The sequence below is a fragment of the Brassica rapa genome, chromosome A01 (genome assembly GCF_000309985.2).
Source record: "Brassica rapa cultivar Chiifu-401-42 chromosome A01, CAAS_Brap_v3.01, whole genome shotgun sequence".
Taxonomy (NCBI): Eukaryota; Viridiplantae; Streptophyta; class Magnoliopsida; order Brassicales; family Brassicaceae; genus Brassica; species Brassica rapa.
The window spans coordinates 29,000,816-29,013,415 of NC_024795.2; the positions used below are offsets into that span (position 1 = coordinate 29,000,816).

At 26.2% G+C, this 12,600-nt stretch overlaps 4 long non-coding RNA genes across 4 annotated transcripts in view; 2 read left to right on the plus strand and 2 right to left on the minus strand.

The window, feature by feature from the left end:
• LOC117126435 overlaps window positions 1-3,969 on the minus strand; it is a 7,720-nt gene extending 3,751 nt beyond the window's left edge. Inside the window, exons 1-2 of the long non-coding RNA XR_004448992.1 lie at window positions 3,847-3,969; window positions 1,385-1,422 (exon numbers count right to left, since the gene is read on the minus strand). This is a non-coding gene — a long non-coding RNA (uncharacterized LOC117126435). The remainder of the gene's footprint in view (window positions 1-1,384; window positions 1,423-3,846) is intronic.
• LOC117126433 overlaps window positions 1-7,636 on the plus strand; it is a 12,240-nt gene extending 4,604 nt beyond the window's left edge. Inside the window, exon 2 of the long non-coding RNA XR_004448990.1 lies at window positions 7,447-7,636. This is a non-coding gene — a long non-coding RNA (uncharacterized LOC117126433). The remainder of the gene's footprint in view (window positions 1-7,446) is intronic.
• On the minus strand, window positions 7,346-8,111 carry LOC117126431. The gene is made up of 2 exons (XR_004448989.1): window positions 7,984-8,111; window positions 7,346-7,634 (listed from the first exon to the last, which is right to left on the minus strand). It is a non-coding gene; the product is annotated as an uncharacterized LOC117126431 (long non-coding RNA).
• Window positions 8,112-9,818: 1,707 nt separating this feature from the next.
• LOC117126436 lies at window positions 9,819-10,413 on the plus strand. The gene is made up of 2 exons (XR_004448993.1): window positions 9,819-10,002; window positions 10,333-10,413. It is a non-coding gene; the product is annotated as an uncharacterized LOC117126436 (long non-coding RNA).
• The last annotated feature ends 2,187 nt before the right edge of the window (window positions 10,414-12,600 follow it).

The window sequence follows — 12,600 nt, forward strand, 5'->3', positions numbered from 1 at the left end:
TTTTCTCAAAATCCATGTGTTAACCCCTTCGAAAATATTGAGTTTCTGGTAAATTCTTTATATATTGAAGCCTATAATCTTTAGTGTTGTTTTAAAAATTTCTAACCAAATTCTACATTTGTATTAATGTATTTTAGCTCTTTTTCATGGTATATGGAAATATTTATAATTTTTTATCAATTAATTTAGTAAAACTTCATATTCTCCCTAAATCGACGAAATAACTACTATAAAATACTATATTCTTGAAAACCGGAGACAACAAAGGCTCAAACCTCTTTAAACATCATCATAGGTAAGTGCAGGATGCAACTATGCATTAAAAAATATTGTCATATTTTTTTGAAATTTTCTCAAAATCCATATGTTAACCCCTTCGAAAATATTGAGTTTTTGGTAAATACTTTATATACTTAAGCCTATAATCTTAATGTTGTTTAAAATTTCTAACCACTTTCTACATTTGTATTAATGTATTTTAAGCTCTTTTTCATGGTATATGGGAATATTTATAATTTGTTTATCAATTAATTTAGTAAAACTTCATAATACTCCCTAAATCGATGAAATAACTACTATAAAATAACTATTTTCTTGAAAAAGGGAGACAACAATGGCTCCAAACTCTTTGAACATCATAATAGGTAAATGCAGGATGCAACTATGCATTAAAAATATTGTCATATTTTTTGAAATTTTCTCAAAATCTATGTGTTAACCCCTTCGAAAATATTGAGTTTTTGTAAATACTTTATATACTTAAGCCTATAATCTTTAATGTTGTTAAAAATTTCAAACCACTTTCTACATTTGTATTAATGTATTTTAAGCTCTTTTCATGGTATATGGAATCATTATTTTTTTTATCAATTAATTTAGTAAAACTTCATAATCCTCCCTAAATCGATGGAATAACCACTATAAAATAACTATTTTCTTGAAAAACGGAGACAACAAAGGCTTCAAATCTCTTTGAACATCATCAGGTTAGTGCAGGATGAAACTATGCATTAAAACCAGTGTCATATTTTATGAAATTTTCTCAAATCCATGTGTTAACCCCTCGAAAATATTGAGTTTTTGGTAAATTCTTTATATATTGAAGCCTATAATCTTTAGTGTTGTTTAAAAATTTCTAACCAAATTCTACATTTGTATTAATGTATTTTAAGCTCTTTTTCATGGTATATGGGAATATTTTAAAATTTTATCAATTAATTTAGTAAAACTTCATAATTCTCCCTAAATCGATGAAAATCTACTATAAAATAACTATTTTCTTGAAAACTGGAGACAACAAAGGCTCCAAACCTCTTTAAAACATCATCATAGTAAGTGCAGGATGACATATTTTTTGAAATTTTCTCAAAATCCATATGTTAACCTTCGAAAATATTGAGTTTTTGGTAAATACTTTATATACTTAAGCCTATAATCTTTAATGTTGTTTTAAAATTTCTAACAACTTTCTACATTTGTATTAATGTATTTTAAGCTCTTTTTCATGAATATGGAATATTTATAATTTGCTTATCAATTAATTAAGTAAAACTTCATAATTCTCCCTAAATCGACGAAATAACTACTATAAAATAACTATTTTCTTGAAACCGGAGACAAAAACGCTCCAAACCTCTTTAAACATCATGATAGGTAAGTGCAGGATGCAACTATGCATTAAAAAAATATTGTCATATTTTTTGAAATTTCTCAAAATCCATGTGTTAACCCCTTCGAAAATATTGAGTTTTGGTAAATACTTTATATACTTAAGCCTATAATCTTTAATGTTGTTTTAAAATTTCTAACCACTTTCTGCATTTGTATTAATGTATTTTAAGCTTTTTTCATGGTATATGGGAAATTATAAAATTTGTTTATCAATTAATTTAGTAAAACTTCATAATTCTCCCTAAATCGATGAAATAACTACTATAAAATAACTATTTTCTTGAAAAACCGGAGACAACAAATGCTCCAAACCTCTTTGAACATCATCATAGGTAAGTGCAGGATGCAAATATGCATTAAAAATAATATTGTCATATTTTTTGAAATTTTCTCAAAATCCATGTGTTAACCCCTTCGAAAATATTGAGTTTTTGGAAATACTTTATATACTTAAGCCTATAATCTTTAGTGTGGTTTAAATTTTCTAACCACTTTCTACATTTGTATTAATGTATTTTAAGCTCTTTTCCATGGTATATGGGAATCATTATAATTTTTTATTAATTAATTTAGTAAAACTTCATAATACTCCCAAAATCGATGGAATAACCACTATAAAATAACTATTTTCTTGAAAACGGAGACAACAAAGGCTCCAAATCTCTTTGAACATCATCATAGGTTAGTGCAGGATGAAACTATGCATTAAAACCATAGTGTCATATTTTATGAAATTTTCTCAAAATCCATGTGTTAACCCCTTCGAAATATTGAGTTTTTGGTAAATTCTTTATATATTGAAGCCTATAATCTTTAGTGTTGTTTTAAAATTTCTAACCAAATTCTACATTTGTATTAATGTATTTTAAGCTCTTTTTCATGGTATATGGGAATATGTTTAAATTTTATCAATTAATTTAGTAAAACTTCATAATTCTCCCTAAATCGATGAAATAACTACTATAAAATAACTATTTTCTTGAAAACCGGAGACAACAAAGGCTCCAAACCTCTTTAAACATCATCATAGGTAGTGCAGGATGCAACTATGCATTAAAAAAATATTGTCATATTTTTTGAAATTTTCTCAAAATCCATATGTTAACCCCTTCGAAAATATTGAGTTTTTGGTAAATACTTTATATACTTAAGCCTATAATCTTTAATGTTTTTTAAAATTTCTAACCACTTTCTACATTTGTATTAATGTATTTTAAGCTCTTTTTCATGGTATATGGGAATATTTATAATTTTTTATCAATTAATTTAGTAAACTTCATAATTCTCCTAAATCGATGAAATAACTACTATAAAATAACTATTTTCTTGAAAACCGGAGACAACAATGCTCCAAACCTCTTTGAACATCATCATAGGTAAGTGCAGGATGCAACTATGCATTAAAATATTGTCATATTTTTGAAATTTTCTCAAAATCCATGTGTAACCCCTTCGAAAATATTGAGTTTTTGGTAAATACTTTATATATTAAGCCTATAATCTTTAATGTTGTTTTAAAATTTCTAACCACTTTCTACATTTGTATTAATGTATTTTAAGCTCTTTTTCATGGTATATGGGAATATTTATAATTTTTATCAATTAATTTAGTAAAACTTCATAATACTCCCTAAATCGATGAAATACCACTATAAAATAACTATTTTCTTGAAAAACGGAGACAACAAAGGCTCCAAATCTCTTTGAACATCATCATAGGTAAGCAGGATGCAACTATGCATTAAAAAATATTGTCATATTTTGAAATTTTCTCAAAATCCATGTGTTAACCCTTCGAAAATATTGAGTTTTTGGTAAATACTTTATATACTTAAGCCTATAATCTTTAGTGTTGTTTTAAAATTTCTAACCACTTTCTACATTTGTATTAATGTATTTTAGCTCTTTTTCATGGTATATGGGAATATTATAATTTTTTATCAATTAATTTAGTAAAACTTCATAATACTCCCTAAATCGATGAAATAACCACTATAAAATAACTATTTCTTGAAAACCGGAGACAACAAAGGCTCCAAACCTCTTTGAACATCATCATAGTTAGTGCAGGATGAACTATGCATTAAAAATATTGTCATATTTTTTGAAATTTTCTCAAAATCCATGTGTTAACCCCTTCGAAAATATTGAGTTTTTGGTAAATACTTTATATACTTGAAGCCTATAATCTTTAGTGTTGTTTTAAAATTTCTAACCACATTCTACATTTGTATTAATGTATTTTAAGCTCTTTTTCATGGTATATGGGAATATTTATAATTTTTATCAATTAATTTAGTAAAACTTCATAATTCTCCCTAAATCGATGAAATAACACTATAAAATAACTATTTTCTTGAAAAACGGAGACAACAAAGGCTCCAAACCTCTTAAACATCATCATAGGTAAGTGCAGGATGCAACTATGCATTAAAAAATATTGTCATATTTTTGAAATTTCTCAAATCCATGTGTTAACCCCTTCGAAATATTGAGTTTTTGGTAAATACTTTATATACTGAAGCCTATAATCTTTAGTGTTGTTTTAAAATTTCTAACCACTTTCTACATTTGTATTAATGTATTTTAAGCTCTTTTTCATGGTATATGGGAAAATTTATAATTTGTTTATCAATTAATTTAGTAAAACTTCATAATTCTCCCTAAATCGATGAAATAACTACTATAAATAACTATTTTCTTGAAAACCGGAGACAACAAAGGCTCCAAACCTCTTTGAACATCATCATAGGTAAGTGCAGGATGCAACTATGCATTAAAATAATATTGTCATATTTTTTGAAATTTTCTCAAAATCCATGTGTTAACCCCTTCGAAAATATTGAGTTTTTGGTAATATTTATATACTAAGCCTATAATCTTAGTGTTGTTTTAAAATTTCTAACCACTTTCTACATTTGTATTAATGTATTTTAAGCTCTTTTTCATGGTATATGGGAATATTATAAATTTTTTATCAATTAATTTAGTAAAACTTCATAATACTCCCAAATCGATGAAATAACCACTATAAAATAACTATTTTCTTGAAAAACGGAGACAACAAGGCTCCAAATCTCTTTGAACATCATCATAGGTTAGTGCAGGATGAAACTATGCATTAAAAAATATTGTCATATTTTTTGAAATTTTCTCAAAATCCATGTGTTAACCCCTTCGAAAATATTAAATTTTTTTAATACTTTATATACTGAGCCTATAATCTTTAGTGTTGTTTTATAATTTCTAACCACTTTCTACATTTGTATTAATGTATTTTAAGTTCTTTTTCATGGAATATGGGAATATTTATAAATTGTTTATCAATTAATTTAGTAAAACTTCATAATACTCCCTAAATCGATGAAATAACCACTATAAAATAACTATTTTCTTGAAAAAGGGAGACAACAAAGGCTCCAAATCTCTTTGAGCATCATAATAGGTAAGTGCAGGATGCAACTATTCATTAAAACCATAGTGTCATATTTTATGAAATTTTCTCAAAATCCATGTGTTAACCCCTTCGAAAATATTGAGTTTCTGGTAAATTCTTTATATATTGAAGGCGATAATCTTTAGTGTTGTTTAAAAATTTCTAACCAAATTCTACATTTGTATTAATGTATTTTTAGCTCTTTGTTATGGTATATGGAAATATTTATAATTTTTTTATCAATTAATTTAGTAAAACTTCATAATTCTCCCTAAATCGACGAAATAACTACTATAAAATAACTATATTCTTGAAAACCGGAGACAACAAAGGCTTCAAACCTCTTTAAACATCATCATAGGTAAGTGCAGGATGCAACTATGCATTAAAAAAATATTGTCATATTTTTTGTAATTTTCTCAAAATCCATATGTTAACCCCTTCGAAAATATTGAGTTTTTGGTAAATACTTTATATACTTAAGCCTATAATCTTTAATGTTGTTTTAAAATTTCTAACCACTTTCTACATTTGTATTAATGTATTTTAAGCTCTTTTTCATGGTATATGGGAATATTTATGAATTGTTTATCAATTAATTTAGTAAAACTTCATAATACTCCCTAAATCGATGAAATAACTACTATAAAATAACTATTTTCTTGAAAAAGGGAGACAACAATGGCTCCAAATCTCTTTGAGCATCATAATAGGTAAATGCAGGATGCAACTATGCATTAAAAAATATTGTCATATTTTTTGAAATTTTCTCAAAATCTATGTGTTAACCCCTTCGAAAATATTGAGTTTTTGGTAAATACATTATATACTTAAGCCTATAATCTTTAATGTTCTGTTAAAATTTCAAACCACTTTCTACATTTGTATTAATTTATTTTAAGCTCTTTTTAATGGTATATGGGAATCATTATTTTTTTTTATCAATTAATTTAGTAAAACTTCATAATCCTCCCTAAATCGATGGAATAACCACTATAAAATAACTATTTTCTTGAAAAACGGAGACAACAAAGGCTTCAAATCTCTTTGAACATCATCATAGGTTAGTTCAGGATGAAACTACGCATTAAAACCATAGTGTCATATTTTATGAAATTTTCTCAAAATCCATGTGTTAACCCCTTCTAAAATATTGAGTTTTTGGTAAATTCTTTATATATTGAAGCCTATAATCTTTAGTGTTGTTTAAAAATTTCTAACCAAATTCTACATTTGTATTAATGTATTTTAAGCTCTTTTTCATGGTATATGGGAATATTTATAATTTTTTTATCAATTAATTTAGTAAAACTTCGTAATTCTCCATAAATCGATGAAATATCTACTATAAAATAACTATTTTCTTGAAAACTGGAGATAACAAAGGCTCCAAACCTCTTTAAACATCATCATAGGTAAGTACAGGATGACAATATTTTTTTGAAATTTTCTCAAAATCCATATGTTAACCCCTTCGAAAATATTGAGTTTTTGGTAAATACTTTATATACTTAAGCCTATAATCTTTAATGTTGTTTTAAAATTTCTAACAACTTTCTACATTTGTATTAATGTATTTTAAGCTCTTTTTCATGGAATATGGATATATTTATAATTTGCTTGTCAATTAATTAAGTAAAACTTCATAATTCTCCCTAAATCGACGAAATAACTACTATAAAATAACTATTTTCTTGAAACCCGGAGACAACAACGGCTCCAAACCTCTTTAAACATCATGATAGGTAAGTGCAGGATGCAACTATGCATTAAAAAAATATTGTCATATTTTTTGAAATTTCTCAAAATCCATATGTTAACCCCTTCGAAAATATTGAGTTTTTGGTAAATACTTTATATACTTAAGCCTATAATCTTTAATGTTGTTTTAAAATTTCTAACCACTTTCTGCATTTGTATTAATGTATTTTAAGCTCTTTTTCATGGAATATGGGAAAATTTATAATTTGTTTATCAATTAATTTAGTAAAACTTTATAATTCTCCCTAAATCGATGAAATAACTACTATAAAATAACTATTTTCTTGAAAACCGGAGACAACAAATGCTCCAAACCTCTTTGAACATCATCATAGGTAAGTGCAGGATGCAAATATGCATTAAAATAATATTGTCATATTTTTTGAAATTATCTCAAAATCCATGTGTTAACCATTTCGAAAATATTGAGTTTTTGGAAAATACTTTATATACTTAAGCCTATAATCTTTAGTGTGGTTTTAAATTTTCTAAGCACTTTCTACATTTGTATTAATATATTTTAAGCTCTTTTCCATGGTATATGGGAATCATTATTATTTTCTTATTAATTAATTTAGTAAAACTTCATAATACTCCCAAAATCGATGGAATAACCACTATAAAATAACTATTTTCTTGAAAAACGGAGACAACAAAGGCTCCAAATCTCTTTGAACATCATCATAGGTTAGTGCAGGATGAAACTACACATTAAAACCATAGTGTCATATTTTATGAAATTTTCTCAAAATCCATGTGTTAACCCCTTCGAAAATATTGAGTTTCTGGTAAATTCTTTATATATTGAAGCCTATAATATGTAGTGTTGTTTAAAAATTTCTAACCAAATTCTACATTTGTATTAATGTATTTTTAGCTCTTTTTCATGGTATATGGGAATATGTTTTAAATTTTATCAATTAATTTAGTAAAACTTCATAATTCTCCCTAAATCGATTAAATAACTACTATAAAATATCTATTTTCTTGAAAACCGGAGACAACAAAGGTTCCAAACCTCTTTAAACATCATCATAGGTAAGTGCAGGATGCAACTATGCATTAAAAAAATATTGTCATATTTTTTGAAATTTTCACAAAATCCATGTGTTAACCCCTTCGAAAATATTGAGTTTTTGGTAAATATTTTATATACTTACGCCTATAATCTTTAATGTTGTTTTAAAATTTCTAACCACTTTCTACATTTGTATTAATGTATTTTAAGCTCTTTTTCATGGTATATGGGAATATTTATAATTTGTTTATCAATTAATTTAGTAAAACTTCATTATTCTCCCTAAATCGATGAAATAACTACTATAAAATAACTATTTTCTTGAAAACCAGAGACAACAAATGCTCCAAACCTCTTTGAACATCATCATAGGTAAGTGTAGGATGCAACTATGCATTAAAAAAATATTATCATATTTTTTGAAATTTTCACAAAATCCATGTGTAACCCCCTTCGAAAATATTGAGTTTTTGGTAAATACTTTATATATTTAAGCCTATAATCTTTAATGTTGTTTTAAAATTTCAAACCACTTTCTACATTTCTATTAATGTATTTTAAGCTCTTTTTCATGGTATATGGGAATATTTATAAATTTTTTATCAATTAATTTAGTAAAACTTCATAATACTCTCTAAATCAATGAAATAACCACTGTAAAATAACTATTTTCTTGAAAAACGGAGACAATAAAGGCTCCAAATCTCTTTGAACATCATCATAGGTTAGTGCAGGATGAATCTATGCATTAAAACAATATTGTCATATTTTTTGAAACAATATTGCCTTCGAAAATATTGAGTTTTTGGTAAATTCTTTATATATTGAATCCTATAATCTTTAGTGTTCTTTTAAAATTTCTAACCACTTTCTACATTTGTATTAATGTATTTTTAGCTCTTTTTCATGGTATATGGGAATATTTATAAATTGTTTTATCAATTAATTTCGTAAAACTTCATAATTCTCCCTAAATTAATGAAATAAATACTATAAAATAACTATTTTCTTGAAAACCGGAGACAACAAAGGCTCCAAACCTCTTTAAACACCATCATAGGTAAGTGCAGGATGCAAATATGCATTAAAATAATATTGTCATATTTTTTGAAATTTTCTCAAAATCCATGTGTTAACCCCTTCGAAAATATTGAGTTTTTGGAAAATACTTTATATACTTAAGCCTATAATCTTTAGTGTGGTTTTAATTTTTCTAACCACTTTCTACATTTGTATTAATGTATTTTAAGCTCTTTTTCATGGTATATGGATATATTTATAATTTGCTTATCAATTAATTTAGTAAAACTTCATAATACTCCCAAAATCGATGGAATAACCACTATAAAATAACTATTTTCTTGAAAAACGGAGACAACAAAGGCTCCAAATCTCTTTGAACATCATCATAGGTTAGTGCAGGATGAAACTACGCATTAAAACCATAGTGTCATATTTTATGAAATATTCTCAAAATCCATGTGTTAACCCCTTCGAAAATATTGAGTTTTTGGTAAATTCTTTATATATTGAAGCCTATAATCTTTAGTGTTGTTTTAAAATTTCTAACCAAATTCTACATTTGTATTAATGTATTTTAAGCTCTTTTTCATGGTATATGGGAATATTTTCAAAATTTTATCAATTAATTTAGTAAAACTTCATAATTCTCCCTAAATTGACGAAATAACTACTATAAAATAACTATTTTCATGAAAACCGGAGACAACAAAGGCTCCAAACCTCTTTAAACATCATGATAGGTAAGTGCAGGATGCAACTATGCATTAAAAAAATATTGTCATTTTTTTTTGAAATTTTCTCAAAATCCATATGTTAAACCCTTCGAAAATATTGAGTTTTTGGTAAATACTTTATATACTTAAGCCTATAATCTTTAATGTTGTTTTAAAATTTCTAACCACTTTCTACATTTGTATTAATGTATTTTAAGCTATTTTTCATGGTATATGGGAATATTTATAATTTGTTTATCAATTAATTTAGTAAAACTTCATTATTCTCCCTAAATCGATGAAATAACTACTATAAAATAACTATTTTCTTGAAAACCGGAGACAACAAATGCTCCAAACCTCTTTGAACATCATCATAGGTAAGTGCAGGATGCAAATATGCATTAAAATAATATTGTCATATTTTTTTGAAATTTTCTCAAAATCCATGTGTTTTTGGTAAATTCTTTATATACTTAAGCCTATAATCTTTAGTGTGGTTTTAAATTTTCTAAGCACTTTCTACATTTGTATTAATGTATTTTAAGCTCTTTTCTATGGTATATGGGAATCATTATTATTTTTTTAGTAATTAATTTAGTAAAACTTCATAATACTCCCAAAATCGATGGAATAACCACCATAAAATAACTATTTTCTTGAAAAACGGAGACAACAAAGGCTTCAAATCTCTTTGAACATCATCATAGGTTAGTGCAGGATGAAACTACGCATTAAAACCATAGTGTCATATTTTATGAAATTTTCTCAAAATCCATGTGTTAACCCCTTCGAAAATATTGAGTTTCTGGTAAATTCTTTATATATTGAAGCCTATAATATGTAGTGTTGTTTAAAAATTTCTAACCAAATTCTACATTTGTATTAATGTATTTTTAGCTCTTTTTCATGGTATATGGGAATATTTATAAAAATTTTATCAATTAATTTAGTAAAATTTCATAATTCTCCCTAAATCGATTAAATAACTACTATAAAATATCTATTTTCTTGAAAACCGGAGACAACAAAGGTTCCAAACCTCTTTAAACATCATCATAGGTAAGTGCAGGATGCAACTATGCATTAAAAAAATATTGTCATATTTTTTGAAATTTTCACAAAATCCATGTGTTAACCCCTTCAAAAATATTGAGTTTTTGGTAAATATTTTATACTTAAGCCTATAATCTTTAATGTTGATTTAAAATTTCTAATCACTTTCTACATTTGTATTAATGTATTTTAAGCTCTTTGTCATGGTATATGGGAATATTTATAAATTTTTTATCAATTAATTTAGTAAAACTTCATAATACTCCCTAAATCGATGAAATAACCACTGTAAAATAACTATTTTCTTGAAAAACGGAGACAACAAAGGCTCCAAATCTCTTTGAACATCATCATAGGTTAGTGCAGGATGAAACTATGCATTAAAAAAATATTGTCATATTTTTTGAAATTTTCTCAAAATCCATATGTTAACCCCTTCGAAAATATTAAATTTTTGGTTAATACTTTATATACTGAAGCCTATAATATTTAGTGTTGTTTTATAATTTCTAACCACTTTCTACATTTGTATTAATGTATTTTAAGTTCTTTTTCATGGAACATGGGAATATTTATAAATTGTTTATCAATTAATTTAGTAAAACTTCATAATACTCCCTAAATCGATGAAATAACCACTATAAAATAACTATTTTCTTGAAAAAGGGAGACAACAAAGGCTCCAAATCTCTTTGAGCATCATAATAGGTAAGTGCAGGATGCAACTATGCATTAAAACTAGGGGTGGGCAAAAAAACCGAACCGAACCGATCGAATCGAACCGACTGAACCAAAACCGATTCGAACCAAACCAAAGTCCATTTCAAATTTTTCAGTTGAGATTTTTCTAACCCGAACGGTTCAGTTCAGTTTGGTTTAAACCGAACCGAACCGATAAACCGAAGTGTTTTTATAGTTATTTAAATTAAAAATATTAGTAATATCAAGATATTAAAATCCTAATATTAAGCCCACGTAATTTCCTTTTGCACGAAGGAAATCCTAATATAATTTGATTTCCATGACACTTCGTCTAACTTTTGTAATATTTGTCATTAAGCCCACATAATTTCCATGTTAATTTTTTTAAATAGCGTATACTTTTAAACCCTAAAATTAAAACCAAAGCCAAGTCTAATTAAATTGAATTTAATTTACATACTTAATTTTTGTTTATGTCCAACGCGATTATTTCATGACAACCATACATGTATGTATTAAAACATGATTTCTTGTACAATAAATAAACTAAGAGAAATCCGATTAAACCGAACTGAACCGAAATATAAACCGAATCGAATACAAGCCAAACCAAATATAAACCGAACTGAACATAACTGAACCGAAATCGATCCAAACCATACTAACTATGATTTACTTCAGCTGGAAAAATTCTAGAACCGAACCAACTAAACCGAACCGAACTCGAACCGAACCGATAAAATAACCGAAGTGGCCACCCCTAATTAAAACCATAGTGTCATATTTTATGAAATTTTTCTCAAAATCCATGTGTTAACCCCTTCGAAAATATTGAGTTTCTGGTAAATTCTTTATATATTGAAGCCGATAATCTTTAGTGTTGTTTAAAAATTTCTAACCAAATTCTACATTTGTATTAATGTATTTTTTAGCTCTTTTTTATGGTATATGGAAATATTTATAAATTGTTTATCAATTAATTTAGTAAAACTTCATAATTCTCCTTAAATCGATGAAATAACTACTATAAAATAACTATATTCTTGAAAACCGGAGAAAACAAAGGCTTCAAACCTCTTTAAACATCATCATAGGTAAGTGCAGGATGCAACTATGCATTAAAAAAATATTGTCATATTTTTTGTAATTTTCTCAAAATCCATATGTTAACCCCTTCGAAAATATTGAGTTTTTGGTAAATACTTTATATACTTAAGCCT